This window comes from Heterodontus francisci, chromosome 16, assembly GCF_036365525.1.
Source record: "Heterodontus francisci isolate sHetFra1 chromosome 16, sHetFra1.hap1, whole genome shotgun sequence".
Lineage (NCBI taxonomy): Eukaryota > Metazoa > Chordata > Chondrichthyes > Heterodontiformes > Heterodontidae > Heterodontus > Heterodontus francisci.
Genome location: NC_090386.1, coordinates 13,255,116 through 13,275,447, shown reverse-complemented (window position 1 = coordinate 13,275,447; position 20,332 = coordinate 13,255,116).

The window sequence follows — 20,332 nt, the reverse complement described above, 5'->3', positions numbered from 1 at the left end:
CCTGGAAACAGGGCGGTCAGTTACCCTGGAAATTGGTCAATCAGTTACCCCGGAAACAGGGCATTCATTTATTCCGGAAACAGGGCAGTCAGTTATCCCAGAAAAAGGGTGATCTGTTACCCCGGAAACAGGGCAGTCAGTTAGCCTGGAAACAGGGCAGTCAGTTACACTGGAAACAGAACAGTCAGTTATCCCGGAAACAGGGCGGTCAGTTACCCTGGAAACAGGGCAGTCAGTTACGCCGGAAACATGGTGATCAGTTACACTTGAAACTGGGCAGTCAGTTACCCTGAAAACAGGGCAGTCAGTTACCCCGGAAACAGGGTGAACAGTTACCCCAGAAAAAGGGCGGTCAGTTACCCCGGAAACAGGGCAGTCAGTTACCCCGGAAACAGGGCGGTCAGTTACCCTGGAAACAGGGCAGTCAGTTCCCCCTTAAACAGGGTGATCAATTACCCTGGAAACTGGGCAGTCATTTACCCCGAAAACAGGGTGATCAGTTACCCTTGAAACTGGGCAGTCAGTTACCCTGAAAACAGGGCAGTCAGTTACCTCGGAAAAAGGGCGGTCAGTTACCCCGGAAACAGGGCAATCAGTTACCCTGGAAACAGGGCAGTCAGTTGTCCCGGAAACAGGTCAGTCAGTTAACCTGTAAACAGGGCAGTCAGTTACCCCTGAAACAGGGCGGTCAGTTACCCTGAATACAGGGCAGTCAGTTACCCCGGAAAAAGGGCAGTCAGTTACCCAGGAAGCAGGGCAGTCAGTTACCCCGGAAACAGGGCAGTCAGTTATCCCGGAAACAGGGCAGTCAGTTACCCCGGAAACAGGGCAGTCAGTTACCCTGGAAACAGGGCAGTCAGTTACCCCGGAAACAGGGCAGTCAGTTACCCTGGAAACAGGGCAGTCAGTTATCCCGGAAACAGGGCAGTCAATTAACCTGGAAACAGGGTCGACAGTTATCCTGGAAACAGGATGGTCAGTTATCCTGGAAACAGGGCAGTCAGTTACCCCGGAAACAGGGCGGTCAGTTACCCTGGAAACAGGGCAGTCAGTTACCCTGGAAACAGGGCGGTCAGTTACCCTGGAAATAGGTTAATCAGTTACCCCGGACACAGGGCGGTCAGTTACCCTGGAAACAGCGCAGTCAGTTATCCCGGAAACAGGGCAGTCATTTACCCCGGAAACAGGGCAGTCAGTTATCCCGGAAACAGGGCAGTCAGTTATCCCGGAAACAGGGCGGTCAGTTAACCTGGAAACAGGGCAGTCAGTTACCCTGGAAACAGGGCGGTCAGTTACCCTGGAAATTGGTCAATCAGTTACCCCGGAAACAGGGCATTCATTTATTCCGGAAACAGGGCAGTCAGTTATCCCAGAAAAAGTGTGATCTGTTACCCCGGAAACAGGGCAGTCAGTTAGCCTGGAAACAGGGCAGTCAGTTACACTGGAAACAGAACAGTCAGTTATCCCGGAAACAGGGCGGTCAGTTACCCTGGAAACAGGGCAGTCATTTATCCTGGAAACAGGGCGGTCAGTTACCCTGGAAACAGGGCAGTCAGTTACCCCGGAAACATGGTGATCAGTTACCCTTGAAACTGGGCAGTCAGTTACCCTGAAAACAGGGCAGTCAGTTACCCCAGAAAAAGGGCGGTCAGTTACCCCGGAAACAGGGCAGTCAGTTACCCCTGAAACAGGGCGGTCAGTTACCCTGGAAACAGGGCAGTCAGTTCCCCCTTAAACAGGGTGATCAGTTATCCTGGAAACTGGGCAGTCATTTACCCCGAAAACAGGGTGATCAGTTACCCTTGAAACTGGGCAGTCAGTTACCCTGAAAACAGGGCAGTCAGTTACCTCGGAAAAAGGGTGGTCAGTTACCCCGGAAACAGGGCAGTCAGTTACCCTGGAAACAGGGCAGTCAGTTATCCCGGAAACAGGTCAGTCAGTTAACCTGTAAACAGGGCAGTCAGTTACCCTGGAAACATGGTGATCCATTGCACTGGAAACAGGGAGATCAGTTACCCTGGAAACAGGGCAGTCAGTTACCCCGGAAACAGGGCAGGAAGTTATACCGGAACAGGATGATCGGTTCCCGTGGAAACAGGGCAGTCAGTTATCCCGGAAAAAGGGCGGTCCGTTACCTCGGAAACAGGGTGATCAGTTACCCCGGAAACAGGGCGATCAGTTACCCTGGAAACAAGGCAGTCAGTTATCCCGGAAACAGGGCGGTCAGTTACCCCGGAAACAGGGAGGTCAGTTACCCTGGATCAGGGCAGTCAGTTATCCTGGAAACAGGGCGGTCAGTTACCCTGAAAACAAGGCAGTCAGTTACCCCGGAAACAGGGCGGTCAGTTACCCTGGAAATAGGTTAATCAGTTACCCCGGAAACAGGGAGGTCAGTTACCCTGGAAACAGCGCAGTCAGTTATCCCGGAAACAGGGCAGTCATTTACCCCGGAAACAGGGCAGTCAGTTATCCCGGAAACAGGGCAGTCAGTTATCCCGGAAACAGGGCGGTCAGTTAACCTGGAAACAGGGCAGTCAGTTACCCTGGAAACAGGGCGGTCAGTTACCCTGGAAATTGGTCAATCAGTTACCCCGGAAACAGGGCATTTAGTTACCCTGGAAACAGGGCATTCATTTATCCCGGAAACATGGCAGTCAGTTATCCCGGAAAAAGGGTGATCTGTTACCCCGGAAACAGGGCAGTCAGTTAGCCTGGAAACAGGGCAGTCAGTTACACTGGAAACAGAACAGTCAGTTACCCCGGAAACAGGGCGGTCAGTTCCCCTGGAAACAGGGCAGTCAGTTACCCCAGAAAAAGGGCGGTCAGTTATCCCGGAAACAGGGCAGTCAGTTACCCCGGAAACAGGGCGGTCAGTTACCCTGGAAACAGAGCAGTCAGTTCCCCCTTAAACAGGGTGATCAGTTACCCTGGAAACTGGGCAGTCAGTTACCCCGAAAACAGGGTGATCAGTTACCCTTGAAACAGGGCGGTCAGTTACCCTGGAAACAGGGCAGTCAGTTACCCCGGAAACAGGGCGGTCAGTTACCCTGGAAATAGGTTAATCAGTTACCCCGGAAACAGGGCGGTCAGTTACCCTGGAAACAGCGCAGTCAGTTATCCCGGAAACAGGGCAGTCATTTACCCCGGAAACAGGGCAGTCAGTTTTCCCGGAAACAGGGCAGTCAGTTATCCCGGAAACAGGGCGGTCAGTTAACCTGGAAACAGGGCAGTCAGTTACCCTGGAAACAGGGCGGTCAGTTACCCTGGAAATTGGTCAATCAGTTACCCCGGAAACAGGGCATTCATTTATTCCGGAAACAGGGCAGTCAGTTATCCCAGAAAAAGGGTGATCTGTTACCCCGGTAACAGGGCAGTCAGTTAGCCTGGAAACAGGGCAGTCAGTTACCCTGGAAACAGGGCAGTCAGTTACCCCGGAAACAGGGCAGTCAGTTACCCTGGAAACAGGGCAGTCAGTTATCCCGGAAACAGGGCAGTCAATTAACCTGGAAACAGGGTCGACAGTTATCCTGGAAACAGGATGGTCAGTTATCCTGGAAACAGGGCAGTCAGTTACCCCGGAAACAGGGCGGTCAGTTACCCTGGAAACAGGGCAGTCAGTTACCCCGGAAACAGGGCGGTCAGTTACCCTGGAAATAGGTTAATCAGTTACCCCGGACACAGGGCGGTCAGTTACCCTGGAAACAGCGCAGTCAGTTATCCCGGAAACAGGGCAGTCATTTACACCGGAAACAGGGCAGTCAGTTATCCCGGAAACAGGGCAGTCAGTTATCCCGGAAACAGGGCGGTCAGTTAACCTGGAAACAGGGCAGTCAGTTACCCTGGAAACAGGGCGGTCAGTTACCCTGGAAATTGGTCAATCAGTTACCCCGGAAACAGGGCATTCATTTATTCCGGAAACAGGGCAGTCAGTTATCCCAGAAAAAGGGTGATCTGTTACCCCGGAAACAGGGCAGTCAGTTAGCCTGGAAACAGGGCAGTCAGTTACACTGGAAACAGAACAGTCAGTTATCCCGGAAACAGGGCAGTCATTTATCCTGGAAACAGGGCGGTCAGTTACCCTGGAAACAGGGCAGTCAGTTACCCCGGAAACATGGTGATCAGTTACCCTTGAAACTGGGCAGTCAGTTACCCTGAAAACAGGGCAGTCAGTTACCCCAGAAAAAGGGCGGTCAGTTACCCCGGAAACAGGGCAGTCAGTTACCCCGGAAACAGGGCGGTCAGTTACCCTGGAAACAGGGCAGTCAGTTCCCCCTTAAACAGGGTGATCAGTTATCCTGGAAACTGGGCAGTCATTTACCCCGAAAACAGGGTGATCAGTTACCCTTGAAACTGGGCAGTCAGTTACCCTGAAAACAGGGCAGTCAGTTACCTCGGAAAAAGGGCGGTCAGTTACCCCGGAAACAGGGCAGTCAGTTACCCTGGAAACAGGGCAGTCAGTTATCCCGGAAACAGGTCAGTCAGTTAACCTGTAAACAGGGCAGTCAGTTACCCTGGAAACATGGTGATCCATTGCACTGGAAACAGGGAGATCAGTTACCCTGGAAACAGGGCAGTCAGTTACCCCGGAAACAGGGCAGGAAGTTATACCGGAACAGGATGATCGGTTCCCGTGGAAACAGGGCAGTCAGTTATCCCGGAAAAAGGGCGGTCCGTTACCTCGGAAACAGGGTGATCAGTTACCCCGGAAACAGGGCGATCAGTTACCCTGGAAACAAGGCAGTCAGTTATCCCGGAAACAGGGCGGTCAGTTACCCCGGAAACAGGGAGGTCAGTTACCCTGGATCAGGGCAGTCAGTTATCCTGGAAACAGGGCGGTCAGTTACCCTGAAAACAAGGCAGTCAGTTACCCCGGAAACAGGGCGGTCAGTTACCCTGGAAATAGGTTAATCAGTTACCCCGGAAACAGGGAGGTCAGTTACCCTGGAAACAGCGCAGTCAGTTATCCCGGAAACAGGGCAGTCATTTACCCCGGAAACAGGGCAGTCAGTTATCCCGGAAACAGGGCAGTCAGTTATCCCGGAAACAGGGCGGTCAGTTAACCTGGAAACAGGGCAGTCAGTTACCCTGGAAACAGGGCGGTCAGTTACCCTGGAAATTGGTCAATCAGTTACCCCGGAAACAGGGCATTTAGTTACCCTGGAAACAGGGCATTCATTTATCCCGGAAACATGGCAGTCAGTTATCCCGGAAAAAGGGTGATCTGTTACCCCGGAAACAGGGCAGTCAGTTAGCCTGGAAACAGGGCAGTCAGTTACACTGGAAACAGAACAGTCAGTTACCCCGGAAACAGGGCGGTCAGTTCCCCTGGAAACAGGGCAGTCAGTTACCCCAGAAAAAGGGCGGTCAGTTATCCCGGAAACAGGGCAGTCAGTTACCCCGGAAACAGGGCGGTCAGTTACCCTGGAAACAGGTTCGTCAGTTACCCCGGAAACAGGGCGATCAGTTACCCTGGAAACAGGGCAGTCAGTTACCCCGGAAACAGGGCAGGAAGTTATACCGGAAACAGGATGATCAGTTACCGTGGAAACAGGGCAGTCTGTTATCCCGGAAAAAGGGCGGTCCGTTACCTCGGAAACAGGGTGATCAGTTACCCCGGAAACAGGGCGATCAGTTACCCTGGAAACAAGGCAGTCAGTTATCCCGGAAACAGGGCGGTCAGTTACCCCCGAAACAGGGAGGTCAGTTAACCTGGATCAGGGCAGTCAGTTACCCTGGAAACAGGGCAGTCAGTTACCCCGGAAACAGGGCGGTCAGTTACACTGGAAATAGGTTAATCAGTTACCCCGGAAACAGGGAGGTCAGTTACCCTGGAAACAGCGCAGTCAGTTATCCCGGAAACAGGGCAGTCATTTACCCCGGAAACAGGGCAGTCAGTTATCCCGGAAACAGGGCAGTCAGTTATCCCGGAAACAGGGCGGTCAGTTAACCTGGAAACAGGGCAGTCAGTTACCCTGGAAACAGGGCGGTCAGTTACCCTGGAAATTGGTCAATCAGTTACCCCGGAAACAGGGCATTCATTTATTCCGGAAACAGGGCAGTCAGTTATCCCAGAAAAAGGGTGATCTGTTACCCCGGAAACAGGGCAGTCAGTTAGCCTGGAAACAGGGCAGTCAGTTACACTGGAAACAGAACAGTCAGTTATCCCGGAAACAGGGCGGTCAGTTACCCTGGAAACAGGGCAGTCAGTTACGCCGGAAACATGGTGATCAGTTACACTTGAAACTGGGCAGTCAGTTACCCTGAAAACAGGGCAGTCAGTTACCCCGGAAACAGGGTGAACAGTTACCCCAGAAAAAGGGCGGTCAGTTACCCCGGAAACAGGGCAGTCAGTTACCCCGGAAACAGGGCGGTCAGTTACCCTGGAAACAGGGCAGTCAGTTCCCCCTTAAACAGGGTGATCAATTACCCTGGAAACTGGGCAGTCATTTACCCCGAAAACAGGGTGATCAGTTACCCTTGAAACTGGGCAGTCAGTTACCCTGAAAACAGGGCAGTCAGTTACCTCGGAAAAAGGGCGGTCAGTTACCCCGGAAACAGGGCAATCAGTTACCCTGGAAACAGGGCAGTCAGTTGTCCCGGAAACAGGTCAGTCAGTTAACCTGTAAACAGGGCAGTCAGTTACCCCTGAAACAGGGCGGTCAGTTACCCTGAATACAGGGCAGTCAGTTACCCCGGAAAAAGGGCAGTCAGTTACCCAGGAAGCAGGGCAGTCAGTTACCCCGGAAACAGGGCAGTCAGTTATCCCGGAAACAGGGCAGTCAGTTACCCCGGAAACAGGGCAGTCAGTTACCCTGGAAACAGGGCAGTCAGTTACCCCGGAAACAGGGCAGTCAGTTACCCTGGAAACAGGGCAGTCAGTTATCCCGGAAACAGGGCAGTCAATTAACCTGGAAACAGGGTCGACAGTTATCCTGGAAACAGGATGGTCAGTTATCCTGGAAACAGGGCAGTCAGTTACCCCGGAAACAGGGCGGTCAGTTACCCTGGAAACAGGGCAGTCAGTTACCCTGGAAACAGGGCGGTCAGTTACCCTGGAAATAGGTTAATCAGTTACCCCGGACACAGGGCGGTCAGTTACCCTGGAAACAGCGCAGTCAGTTATCCCGGAAACAGGGCAGTCATTTACCCCGGAAACAGGGCAGTCAGTTATCCCGGAAACAGGGCAGTCAGTTATCCCGGAAACAGGGCGGTCAGTTAACCTGGAAACAGGGCAGTCAGTTACCCTGGAAACAGGGCGGTCAGTTACCCTGGAAATTGGTCAATCAGTTACCCCGGAAACAGGGCATTCATTTATTCCGGAAACAGGGCAGTCAGTTATCCCAGAAAAAGTGTGATCTGTTACCCCGGAAACAGGGCAGTCAGTTAGCCTGGAAACAGGGCAGTCAGTTACACTGGAAACAGAACAGTCAGTTATCCCGGAAACAGGGCGGTCAGTTACCCTGGAAACAGGGCAGTCATTTATCCTGGAAACAGGGCGGTCAGTTACCCTGGAAACAGGGCAGTCAGTTACCCCGGAAACATGGTGATCAGTTACCCTTGAAACTGGGCAGTCAGTTACCCTGAAAACAGGGCAGTCAGTTACCCCAGAAAAAGGGCGGTCAGTTACCCCGGAAACAGGGCAGTCAGTTACCCCTGAAACAGGGCGGTCAGTTACCCTGGAAACAGGGCAGTCAGTTCCCCCTTAAACAGGGTGATCAGTTATCCTGGAAACTGGGCAGTCATTTACCCCGAAAACAGGGTGATCAGTTACCCTTGAAACTGGGCAGTCAGTTACCCTGAAAACAGGGCAGTCAGTTACCTCGGAAAAAGGGTGGTCAGTTACCCCGGAAACAGGGCAGTCAGTTACCCTGGAAACAGGGCAGTCAGTTATCCCGGAAACAGGTCAGTCAGTTAACCTGTAAACAGGGCAGTCAGTTACCCTGGAAACATGGTGATCCATTGCACTGGAAACAGGGAGATCAGTTACCCTGGAAACAGGGCAGTCAGTTACCCCGGAAACAGGGCAGGAAGTTATACCGGAACAGGATGATCGGTTCCCGTGGAAACAGGGCAGTCAGTTATCCCGGAAAAAGGGCGGTCCGTTACCTCGGAAACAGGGTGATCAGTTACCCCGGAAACAGGGCGATCAGTTACCCTGGAAACAAGGCAGTCAGTTATCCCGGAAACAGGGCGGTCAGTTACCCCGGAAACAGGGAGGTCAGTTACCCTGGATCAGGGCAGTCAGTTATCCTGGAAACAGGGCGGTCAGTTACCCTGAAAACAAGGCAGTCAGTTACCCCGGAAACAGGGCGGTCAGTTACCCTGGAAATAGGTTAATCAGTTACCCCGGAAACAGGGAGGTCAGTTACCCTGGAAACAGCGCAGTCAGTTATCCCGGAAACAGGGCAGTCATTTACCCCGGAAACAGGGCAGTCAGTTATCCCGGAAACAGGGCAGTCAGTTATCCCGGAAACAGGGCGGTCAGTTAACCTGGAAACAGGGCAGTCAGTTACCCTGGAAACAGGGCGGTCAGTTACCCTGGAAATTGGTCAATCAGTTACCCCGGAAACAGGGCATTTAGTTACCCTGGAAACAGGGCATTCATTTATCCCGGAAACATGGCAGTCAGTTATCCCGGAAAAAGGGTGATCTGTTACCCCGGAAACAGGGCAGTCAGTTAGCCTGGAAACAGGGCAGTCAGTTACACTGGAAACAGAACAGTCAGTTACCCCGGAAACAGGGCGGTCAGTTCCCCTGGAAACAGGGCAGTCAGTTACCCCAGAAAAAGGGCGGTCAGTTATCCCGGAAACAGGGCAGTCAGTTACCCCGGAAACAGGGCGGTCAGTTACCCTGGAAACAGAGCAGTCAGTTCCCCCTTAAACAGGGTGATCAGTTACCCTGGAAACTGGGCAGTCAGTTACCCCGAAAACAGGGTGATCAGTTACCCTTGAAACAGGGCGGTCAGTTACCCTGGAAACAGGGCAGTCAGTTACCCCGGAAACAGGGCGGTCAGTTACCCTGGAAATAGGTTAATCAGTTACCCCGGAAACAGGGCGGTCAGTTACCCTGGAAACAGCGCAGTCAGTTATCCCGGAAACAGGGCAGTCATTTACCCCGGAAACAGGGCAGTCAGTTTTCCCGGAAACAGGGCAGTCAGTTATCCCGGAAACAGGGCGGTCAGTTAACCTGGAAACAGGGCAGTCAGTTACCCTGGAAACAGGGCGGTCAGTTACCCTGGAAATTGGTCAATCAGTTACCCCGGAAACAGGGCATTCATTTATTCCGGAAACAGGGCAGTCAGTTATCCCAGAAAAAGGGTGATCTGTTACCCCGGTAACAGGGCAGTCAGTTAGCCTGGAAACAGGGCAGTCAGTTACCCTGGAAACAGGGCAGTCAGTTACCCCGGAAACAGGGCAGTCAGTTACCCTGGAAACAGGGCAGTCAGTTATCCCGGAAACAGGGCAGTCAATTAACCTGGAAACAGGGTCGACAGTTATCCTGGAAACAGGATGGTCAGTTATCCTGGAAACAGGGCAGTCAGTTACCCCGGAAACAGGGCGGTCAGTTACCCTGGAAACAGGGCAGTCAGTTACCCCGGAAACAGGGCGGTCAGTTACCCTGGAAATAGGTTAATCAGTTACCCCGGACACAGGGCGGTCAGTTACCCTGGAAACAGCGCAGTCAGTTATCCCGGAAACAGGGCAGTCATTTACACCGGAAACAGGGCAGTCAGTTATCCCGGAAACAGGGCAGTCAGTTATCCCGGAAACAGGGCGGTCAGTTAACCTGGAAACAGGGCAGTCAGTTACCCTGGAAACAGGGCGGTCAGTTACCCTGGAAATTGGTCAATCAGTTACCCCGGAAACAGGGCATTCATTTATTCCGGAAACAGGGCAGTCAGTTATCCCAGAAAAAGGGTGATCTGTTACCCCGGAAACAGGGCAGTCAGTTAGCCTGGAAACAGGGCAGTCAGTTACACTGGAAACAGAACAGTCAGTTATCCCGGAAACAGGGCAGTCATTTATCCTGGAAACAGGGCGGTCAGTTACCCTGGAAACAGGGCAGTCAGTTACCCCGGAAACATGGTGATCAGTTACCCTTGAAACTGGGCAGTCAGTTACCCTGAAAACAGGGCAGTCAGTTACCCCAGAAAAAGGGCGGTCAGTTACCCCGGAAACAGGGCAGTCAGTTACCCCGGAAACAGGGCGGTCAGTTACCCTGGAAACAGGGCAGTCAGTTCCCCCTTAAACAGGGTGATCAGTTATCCTGGAAACTGGGCAGTCATTTACCCCGAAAACAGGGTGATCAGTTACCCTTGAAACTGGGCAGTCAGTTACCCTGAAAACAGGGCAGTCAGTTACCTCGGAAAAAGGGCGGTCAGTTACCCCGGAAACAGGGCAGTCAGTTACCCTGGAAACAGGGCAGTCAGTTATCCCGGAAACAGGTCAGTCAGTTAACCTGTAAACAGGGCAGTCAGTTACCCTGGAAACATGGTGATCCATTGCACTGGAAACAGGGAGATCAGTTACCCTGGAAACAGGGCAGTCAGTTACCCCGGAAACAGGGCAGGAAGTTATACCGGAACAGGATGATCGGTTCCCGTGGAAACAGGGCAGTCAGTTATCCCGGAAAAAGGGCGGTCCGTTACCTCGGAAACAGGGTGATCAGTTACCCCGGAAACAGGGCGATCAGTTACCCTGGAAACAAGGCAGTCAGTTATCCCGGAAACAGGGCGGTCAGTTACCCCGGAAACAGGGAGGTCAGTTACCCTGGATCAGGGCAGTCAGTTATCCTGGAAACAGGGCGGTCAGTTACCCTGAAAACAAGGCAGTCAGTTACCCCGGAAACAGGGCGGTCAGTTACCCTGGAAATAGGTTAATCAGTTACCCCGGAAACAGGGAGGTCAGTTACCCTGGAAACAGCGCAGTCAGTTATCCCGGAAACAGGGCAGTCATTTACCCCGGAAACAGGGCAGTCAGTTATCCCGGAAACAGGGCAGTCAGTTATCCCGGAAACAGGGCGGTCAGTTAACCTGGAAACAGGGCAGTCAGTTACCCTGGAAACAGGGCGGTCAGTTACCCTGGAAATTGGTCAATCAGTTACCCCGGAAACAGGGCATTTAGTTACCCTGGAAACAGGGCATTCATTTATCCCGGAAACATGGCAGTCAGTTATCCCGGAAAAAGGGTGATCTGTTACCCCGGAAACAGGGCAGTCAGTTAGCCTGGAAACAGGGCAGTCAGTTACACTGGAAACAGAACAGTCAGTTACCCCGGAAACAGGGCGGTCAGTTCCCCTGGAAACAGGGCAGTCAGTTACCCCAGAAAAAGGGCGGTCAGTTATCCCGGAAACAGGGCAGTCAGTTACCCCGGAAACAGGGCGGTCAGTTACCCTGGAAACAGAGCAGTCAGTTCCCCCTTAAACAGGGTGATCAGTTACCCTGGAAACTGGGCAGTCAGTTACCCCGAAAACAGGGTGATCAGTTACCCTTGAAACAGGGCGGTCAGTTACCCTGGAAACAGGGCAGTCAGTTACCCCGGAAACAGGGCGGTCAGTTACCCTGGAAATAGGTTAATCAGTTACCCCGGAAACAGGGCGGTCAGTTACCCTGGAAACAGCGCAGTCAGTTATCCCGGAAACAGGGCAGTCATTTACCCCGGAAACAGGGCAGTCAGTTTTCCCGGAAACAGGGCAGTCAGTTATCCCGGAAACAGGGCGGTCAGTTAACCTGGAAACAGGGCAGTCAGTTACCCTGGAAACAGGGCGGTCAGTTACCCTGGAAATTGGTCAATCAGTTACCCCGGAAACAGGGCATTCATTTATTCCGGAAACAGGGCAGTCAGTTATCCCAGAAAAAGGGTGATCTGTTACCCCGGTAACAGGGCAGTCAGTTAGCCTGGAAACAGGGCAGTCAGTTACACTGGAAACAGAACAGTCAGTTATCCCGGAAACAGGGCGGTCAGTTACCCTGGAAACAGGGCAGTCATTTATCCTGGAAACAGGGCGGTCAGTTACCCTGGAAACAGGGCAGTCAGTTACCCCGGAAACATGGTGATCAGTTACCCTTGAAACTGGGCAGTCAGTTACCCTGAAAACAGGGCAGTCAGTTACCCCAGAAAAAGGGCGGTCAGTTACCCCGGAAACAGGGCAGTCAGTTACCCCGGAAACAGGGCGGTCAGTTACCCTGGAAACAGGGCAGTCAGTTCCCCCTTAAACAGGGTGATCAGTTACCCTGGAAACTGGGCAGTCATTTACCCCGAAAACAGGGTGATCAGTTACCCTTGAAACTGGGCAGTCAGTTACCCTGAAAACAGGGCAGTCAGTTACCTCGGAAAAAGGGCGTTCAGTTACCCCGGAAACAGGGCAATCAGTTACCCTGGAAACAGGGCAGTCAGTTATCCCGGAAACAGGTCAGTCAGTTAACCTGGAAACAGGGCAGTCAGTTACCCTGGAAACATGGTGATCCGTTGCACTGGAAACAGGGAGATCAGTTACCCTGGAAACAGGGCAGTCAGTTACCCCGGAAACAGGGCAGGAAGTTATACCGGAAACAGGATGATCGGTTACCGTGGAAACAGGGCAGTCAGTTATCCCGGAAAAAGGGCGGTCCGTTACCTCGGAAACAGGGTGATCAGTTACCCCGGAAACAGGGCGATCAGTTACCCTGGAAACAAGGCAGTCAGTTATCCCGGAAACAGGGCGGTCAGTTACCCCGGAAACAGGGAGGTCAGTTACCCTGGATCAGGGCAGTCAGTTATCCTGGAAACAGGGCGGTCAGTTACCCTGGAAACAAGGCAGTCAGTTACCCCGGAAACAGGGCGGTCAGTTACCCTGGAAATAGGTTAATCAGTTACCCCGGAAACAGGGAGGTCAGTTACCCTGGAAACAGCGCAGTCAGTTATCCCGGAAACAGGGCAGTCATTTACCCCGGAAACAGGGCAGTCAGTTATCCCGGAAACAGGGCAGTCAGTTATCCCGGAAACAAGGCGGTCAGTTAACCTGGAAACAGGGCAGTCAGTTACCCTGGAAACAGGGCGGTCAGTTACCCTGGAAATTGGTCAATCAGTTACCCCGGAAACAGGGCATTTAGTTACCCTGGAAACAGGGCATTCATTTATCCCGGAAACATGGCAGTCAGTTATCCCGGAAAAAGGGTGATCTGTTACCCCGGAAACAGGGCAGTCAGTTAGCCTGGAAACAGGGCAGTCAGTTACACTGGAAACAGAACAGTCAGTTACCCCGGAAACAGGGCGGTCAGTTCCCCTGGAAACAGGGCAGTCAGTTACCCCAGAAAAAGGGCGGTCAGTTATCCCGGAAACAGGGCAGTCAGTTACCCCGGAAACAGGGCGGTCAGTTACCCTGGAAACAGAGCAGTCAGTTCCCCCTTAAACAAGGTGATCAGTTACCCTGGAAACTGGGCAGTCAGTTACCCCGAAAACAGGGTGATCAGTTACCCTTGAAACTGGGCAGTCAGTTACCCTGAAAACAGGGCAGTCAGTTACCCCGGAAAAAGGGCGGTCAGTTACCCCGGAAGCATGGCAGTCAGTTACCCCGGAAACAGGGGAGTCAGTTATCCCGGAAACAGGGCAGTCAGTTACCCCGGAAACAGGGCAGTCAGTTACCCCGGAAACAGGGCAGTCAGTTACCCTGGAAACAGGGCAGTCAATTAACCTGGAAACAGGGTCGACAGTTATCCTGGAAACAGGATGGTCAGTTATCCTGGAAACAGGGCGGTCAGTTACCCTGGAAACAGGACAGTCAGTTACCCTGGAGACAGCGCAGTCAGTTACCCTGGAAACAGGGCAGTCAGTTACCCCGGAAACAGGGCGGTCAGTTACACTGGAAACAGGGCAGTCAGTTACCCCGGAAACAGGGTGATCAGTTACCCTGGAAACAGGGCTGTCAGTTACCCAGGAAACAGTTTAGTCAGTTACCCCGGAAACAGGGTGATCAGTTACCACAGAAACAGGGCAGTCAGTTACCCTGGAAACAGGACAGTCAGTTATCCCGGAAACAGGGCAGTCAGTTACCCCGGAAACAGGGCGGTCAGTTACCCCGGAAACAGGGTGATCTGTTACCCTGGAAACTGGGCAGTCAGTTACCCTGGAAACAGGGCAGTCAGTTACCCTGGAAACAGGGCAGTCGGTTACCCTGGAAACAGGGTGATCTGTTACCCTGGAAACTGGGCAGTCAGTTACCCTGGAAACAGGGCAGTCAGTTATCCCAGAAACAGGGCACTCAGTTAACCTGGAAAAAGGGCGACAGTTATCCCGGAAACAGAGTGATCAGTTACCCTGGAAACAGGGCAGTCAGTTATCCTGGAAACAGGGCGGTCAGTTACACCGGAAACAGGGCGGTCAGTTACCCTGGAAACAAGGCAGTCAGTTATCCCGGAAACAGGGCGGTCAGTTACCCCGGAAACAGGGAGGTCAGTTACCCTGGATCAGGGCAGTCAGTTATCCTGGAAACAGGGCGGTCAGTTACCCTGGAAACAGGGCAGTCAGTTACCCCGGAAACAGGGCGGTCAGTTACCCTGGAAATAGCTTAATCAGTTACCCCGGAAACAGGGAGGTCAGTTACCCTGGAAACAGCGCAGTCAGTTATCCCGGAAACAGGGCAGTCATTTACCCCGGAAACAGGGCAGTCAGTTATCCCGGAAACAGGGCAGTCAGTTATCCCGGAAACAGGGCGGTCAGTTAACCTGGAAACAGGGCAGTCAGTTACCCTGGAAACAGGGCGGTCAGTTACCCTGGAAATTGGTCAATCAGTTACCCCGGAAACAGGGCATTTAGTTACCCTGGAAACAGGGCATTCATTTATTCCGGAAACAGGGCAGTCAGTTTTCCCAGAAAAAGGGTGATCTGTTACCCCGGAAACAGGGCAGTCAGTTAGCCTGGAAACAGGGCAGTCAGTTACACTGGAAACAGAACAGTCAGTTATCCCGGAAACAGGGCGGTCAGTTACCCTGGAAACAGGGCAGTCAGTTACCCCGGAAACATGGTGATCAGTTACCCTTGAAACTGGGCAGTCAGTTACCCTGAAAACAGGGCAGTCAGTTACCCCAGAAAAAGGGCGGTCAGTTACCCCGGAAACAGGGCAGTCAGTTACCCCTGAAACTGGGCGGTCAGTTACCCTGGAAACAGGGCAGTCAGTTCCCCCTTAAACAGGGTGATCAGTTACCCTGGAAACTGGGCAGTCATTTACCCCGAAAACAGGGTGATCAGTTACCCTTGAAACTGGGCAGTCAGTTACCCTGAAAACAGGGCAGTCAGTTACCCCGGAAACAGGGCAATCAGTTACCCTGGAAACAGGGCAGTCAGTTATCCCGGAAACAGGTCAGTCAGTTAACCTGTAAACAGGGCAGTCAGTTACCCCTGAAACAGGGCGGTCATTTACCCTGAAAACAGGGCAGTCAGTTACCCCGGAAAAAGGGCGGTCAGTTACCCAGGAAGCAGGGCAGTCAGTTACCCGGGAAACAGGGCAGTCAGTTATCCCGGAAACAGGGCAGTCAGTTACCCCGGAAACAGGGCAGTCAGTTACCCTGGAAACAGGGCAGTCAGTTACCCCGGAAACAGGGCAGTCAGTTACCCTGGAAACAGGGCAGTCAGTTATCCCGGAAACAGGGCAGTCAATTAACCTGGAAACAGGGTCGACAGTTATCCTGGAAACAGGATGGTCAGTTATCCTGGAAACAGGGCGGTCAGTTACCCTGGAAACAGGACAGTCAGTTACCCTGGAGACAGCGCAGTCAGTTACCCTTTAAACAGGGCAGTCAGTTACCCCGGAAACAGGGCGGTCAGTTACACTGGAAACAGGGCAGTCAGTTACCCCGGAAACAGGGTGATCAGTTACCCTGGAAACAGGGCAGACAGTTACCCAGGAAACAGTTTAGTCAGTTACCCCGGAAACAGGGTGATCAGTTACCACAGAAACAGGGCAGTCAGTTACCCTGGAAACAGGACAGTCAGTTATCCCGGAAACAGGGCAGTCAGTTACCCCGGAAACAGGGCGGTCAGTTACCCTGGAAACAGGGCAGTCAGTTACCCCGGAAACAGGGCAGTCAGTTACCCTGGAAACAGGGCAGTCGGTTACCCTGGAAACAGGGTGATCTGTTACCCTGGAAACTGGGCAGTCAGTTACCCTGGAAACAGGGCAGTCAGTTATCCCAGAAACAGGGCACTCAGTTAACCTGGAAAAAGGGCGACAGTTATCCCGGAAACAGAGTGATCAGTTACCCTGGAAACAGGACAGTCAGTTACCCTGGAGACAGCGCAGTCAGTTACCCTGGAAACAGGGCAGTCAGTTACCCCGGAAACAGGGCGGTCAGTTACACTGGAAACAGGGCAGTCAGTTACCCCGGAAACAGGGTGATCAGTTACCCTGGAAACAGGGCTGTCAGTTACCCAGGAAACAGTTTAGTCAGTTACCCCGGAAACAGGGTGATCAGTTACCACAGAAACAGGGCAGTCAGTTACCCTGGAAACAGGACAGTCAGTTATCCCGGAAACAGGGCAGTCAGTTACCCCGGAAACAGGGCGGTCAGTTACCCCGGAAACAGGGTGATCTGTTACCCTGGAAACTGGGCAGTCAGTTACCCTGGAAACAGGGCAGTCAGTTACCCTGGAAACAGGGCAGTCGGTTACCCTGGAAACAGGGTGATCTGTTACCCTGGAAACTGGGCAGTCAGTTACCCTGGAAACAGGGCAGTCAGTTATCCCAGAAACAGGGCACTCAGTTAACCTGGAAAAAGGGCGACAGTTATCCCGGAAACAGAGTGATCAGTTACCCTGGAAACAGGGCAGTCAGTTATCCTGGAAACAGGGCGGTCAGTTACACCGGAAACAGGGCGGTCAGTTACCCTGGAAACAAGGCAGTCAGTTATCCCGGAAACAGGGCGATCAGTTACCCCGGAAACAGGGAGGTCAGTTACCCTGGATCAGGGCAGTCAGTTATCCTGGAAACAGGGCGGTCAGTTACCCTGGAAACAGGGCAGTCAGTTACCCCGGAAACAGGGCGGTCAGTTACCCTGGAAATAGGTTAATCAGTTACCCCGGAAACAGGGAGGTCAGTTACCCTGGAAACAGCGCAGTCAGTTATCCCGGAAACAGGGCAGTCATTTACCCCGGAAACAGGGCAGTCAGTTATCCCGGAAACAGGGCAGTCAGTTATCCCGGAAACAGGGCGGTCAGTTAACCTGGAAACAGGGCAGTCAGTTACCCTGGAAACAGGGCGGTCAGTTACCCTGGAAATTGGTCAATCAGTTACCCCGGAAACAGGGCATTTAGTTACCCTGGAAACAGGGCATTCATTTATTCCGGAAACAGGGCAGTCAGTTTTCCCAGAAAAAGGGTGATCTGTTACCCCGGAAACAGGGCAGTCAGTTAGCCTGGAAACAGGGCAGTCAGTTACACTGGAAACAGAACAGTCAGTTATCCCGGAAACAGGGCGGTCAGTTACCCTGGAAACAGGGCAGTCAGTTACCCCGGAAACATGGTGATCAGTTACCCTTGAAACTGGGCAGTCAGTTACCCTGAAAACAGGGCAGTCAGTTACCCCAGAAAAAGGGCGGTCAGTTACCCCGGAAACAGGGCAGTCAGTTACCCCTGAAACTGGGCGGTCAGTTACCCTGGAAACAGGGCAGTCAGTTCCCCCTTAAACAGGGTGATCAGTTACCCTGGAAACTGGGCAGTCATTTACCCCGAAAACAGGGTGATCAGTTACCCTTGAAACTGGGCAGTCAGTTACCCTGAAAACAGGGCAGTCAGTTACCTCGGAAAAAGGGCGGTCAGTTACCCCGGAAACAGGGCAATCAGTTACCCTGGAAACAGGGCAGTCAGTTATCCCGGAAACAGGTCAGTCAGTTAACCTGTAAACAGGGCAGTCAGTTACCCCTGAAACAGGGCGGTCATTTACCCTGAAAACAGGGCAGTCAGTTACCCCGGAAAAAGGGCGGTCAGTTACCCAGGAAGCAGGGCAGTCAGTTACCCGGGAAACAGGGCAGTCAGTTATCCCGGAAACAGGGCAGTCAGTTACCCCGGAAACAGGGCAGTCAGTTACCCTGGAAACAGGGCAGTCAGTTACCCCGGAAACAGGGCAGTCAGTTACCCTGGAAACAGGGCAGTCAGTTATCCCGGAAACAGGGCAGTCAATTAACCTGGAAACAGGGTCGACAGTTATCCTGGAAACAGGATGGTCAGTTATCCTGGAAACAGGGCGGTCAGTTACCCTGGAAACAGGACAGTCAGTTACCCTGGAGACAGCGCAGTCAGTTACCCTTTAAACAGGGCAGTCAGTTACCCCGGAAACAGGGCGGTCAGTTACACTGGAAACAGGGCAGTCAGTTACCCCGGAAACAGGGTGATCAGTTACCCTGGAAACAGGGCAGACAGTTACCCAGGAAACAGTTTAGTCAGTTACCCCGGAAACAGGGTGATCAGTTACCACAGAAACAGGGCAGTCAGTTACCCTGGAAACAGGACAGTCAGTTATCCCGGAAACAGGGCAGTCAGTTACCCCGGAAACAGGGCGGTCAGTTACCCTGGAAACAGGGCAGTCAGTTACCCCGGAAACAGGGCAGTCAGTTACCCTGGAAACAGGGCAGTCGGTTACCCTGGAAACAGGGTGATCTGTTACCCTGGAAACTGGGCAGTCAGTTACCCTGGAAACAGGGCAGTCAGTTATCCCAGAAACAGGGCACTCAGTTAACCTGGAAAAAGGGCGACAGTTATCCCGGAAACAGAGTGATCAGTTACCCTGGAAACAGGGCAGTCAGTTATCCTGGAAACAGGGCGGTCAGTTACACCGGAAACAGGGCGGTCAGTTACCCTGGAAACAGGTTCGTCAGTTACCCGGGAAACAGGGAGATCAGTTACCCTGGAAACAGGGCAGTCAGTTACCCCGGAAACAGGGCAGGAAGTTATACCGGAAACAGGATGATCAGTTACCGTGGAAACAGGGCAGTCTGTTATCCCGGAAAAAGGGCGGTCCGTTACCTCGGAAACAGGGTGATCAGTTACCCCGGAAACAGGGCGATCAGTTACCCTGGAAACAAGGCAGTCAGTTATCCCGGAAACAGGGCGGTCAGTTACCCCGGAAAGAGGGAGGTCAGTTACCCTGGATCAGGGCAGTCAGTTATCCTGGAAACAGGGCGGTCAGTTACCCTGGAAACAGGGCAGTCAGTTACCCCGGAAACAGGGCGGTCAGTTACCCTGGAAATAGGTTAATCAGTTACCCCGGAAACAGGGAGGTCAGTTACCCTGGAAACAGCGCAGTCAGTTATCCCGGAAACAGGGCAGTCATTTACCCCGGAAACAGGGCAGTCAGTTATCCCGGAAACAGGGCAGTCAGTTATCCCGGAAACAGGGCGGTCAGTTAACCTGGAAACAGGGCAGTCAGTTACCCTGGAAACAGGGCGGTCAGTTACCCTGGAAATTGGTCAATCAGTTACCCCGGAAACAGGGCATTTAGTTACCCTGGAAACAGGGCATTCATTTATCCCGGAAACAGGGCAGTCAGTTATCCCAGAAAAAGGGTGATCTGTTACCCCGGAAACAGGGCAGTCAGTTAGCCTGGAAACAGGGCAGTCAGTTACACTGGAAACAGAACAGTCAGTTATCCCGGAAACAGGGCGGTCAGTTACCCTGGAAACAGGGCAGTCATTTATCCTGGAAACAGGGCGGTCAGTTACCCTGGAAACAGGGCAGTCAGTTACCCCGGAAACATGGTGATCAGTTACCCTTGAAACTGGGCAGTCAGTTACCCTGAAAACAGGGCAGTCAGTTACCCCAGAAAAAGGGCAGTCAGTTACCCCGGAAACAGGGCAGTCAGTTACCCCGGAAACAGGGCGGTCAGTTACCCTGGAAACAGGGCAGTCAGTTCCCCCTTAAACAGGGTGATCAGTTACCCTGGAAACTGGGCAGTCATTTACCCCGAAAACAGGGTGATCAGTTACCCTTGAAACTGGGCAGTCAGTTACCCTGAAAACAGGGCAGTCAGTTACCTCGGAAAAAGGGCGGTCAGTTACCCCGGAAACAGGGCAATCAGTTACCCTGGAAACAGGGCAGTCAGTTATCCCGGAAACAGGTCAGTCAGTTAACCTGTAAACAGGGCAGTCAGTTACCCCTGAAACAGGGCGGTCAGTTACCCTGGAAACAGGGCAGTCAGTTACCCCTTAAAAAGGGTGATCAGTTACCCTGGAAACAGGGCAGTCAGTTACCCCGGAAACAGGGCAGTCAGTTATACCGGATACAGGGTGATCAGTTACCCTGGAAACAGGGCAGTCAGTTATCCCGGAAACAAGGCGGTCAGTTACCTCGGAAACAGGGTGTTCAGT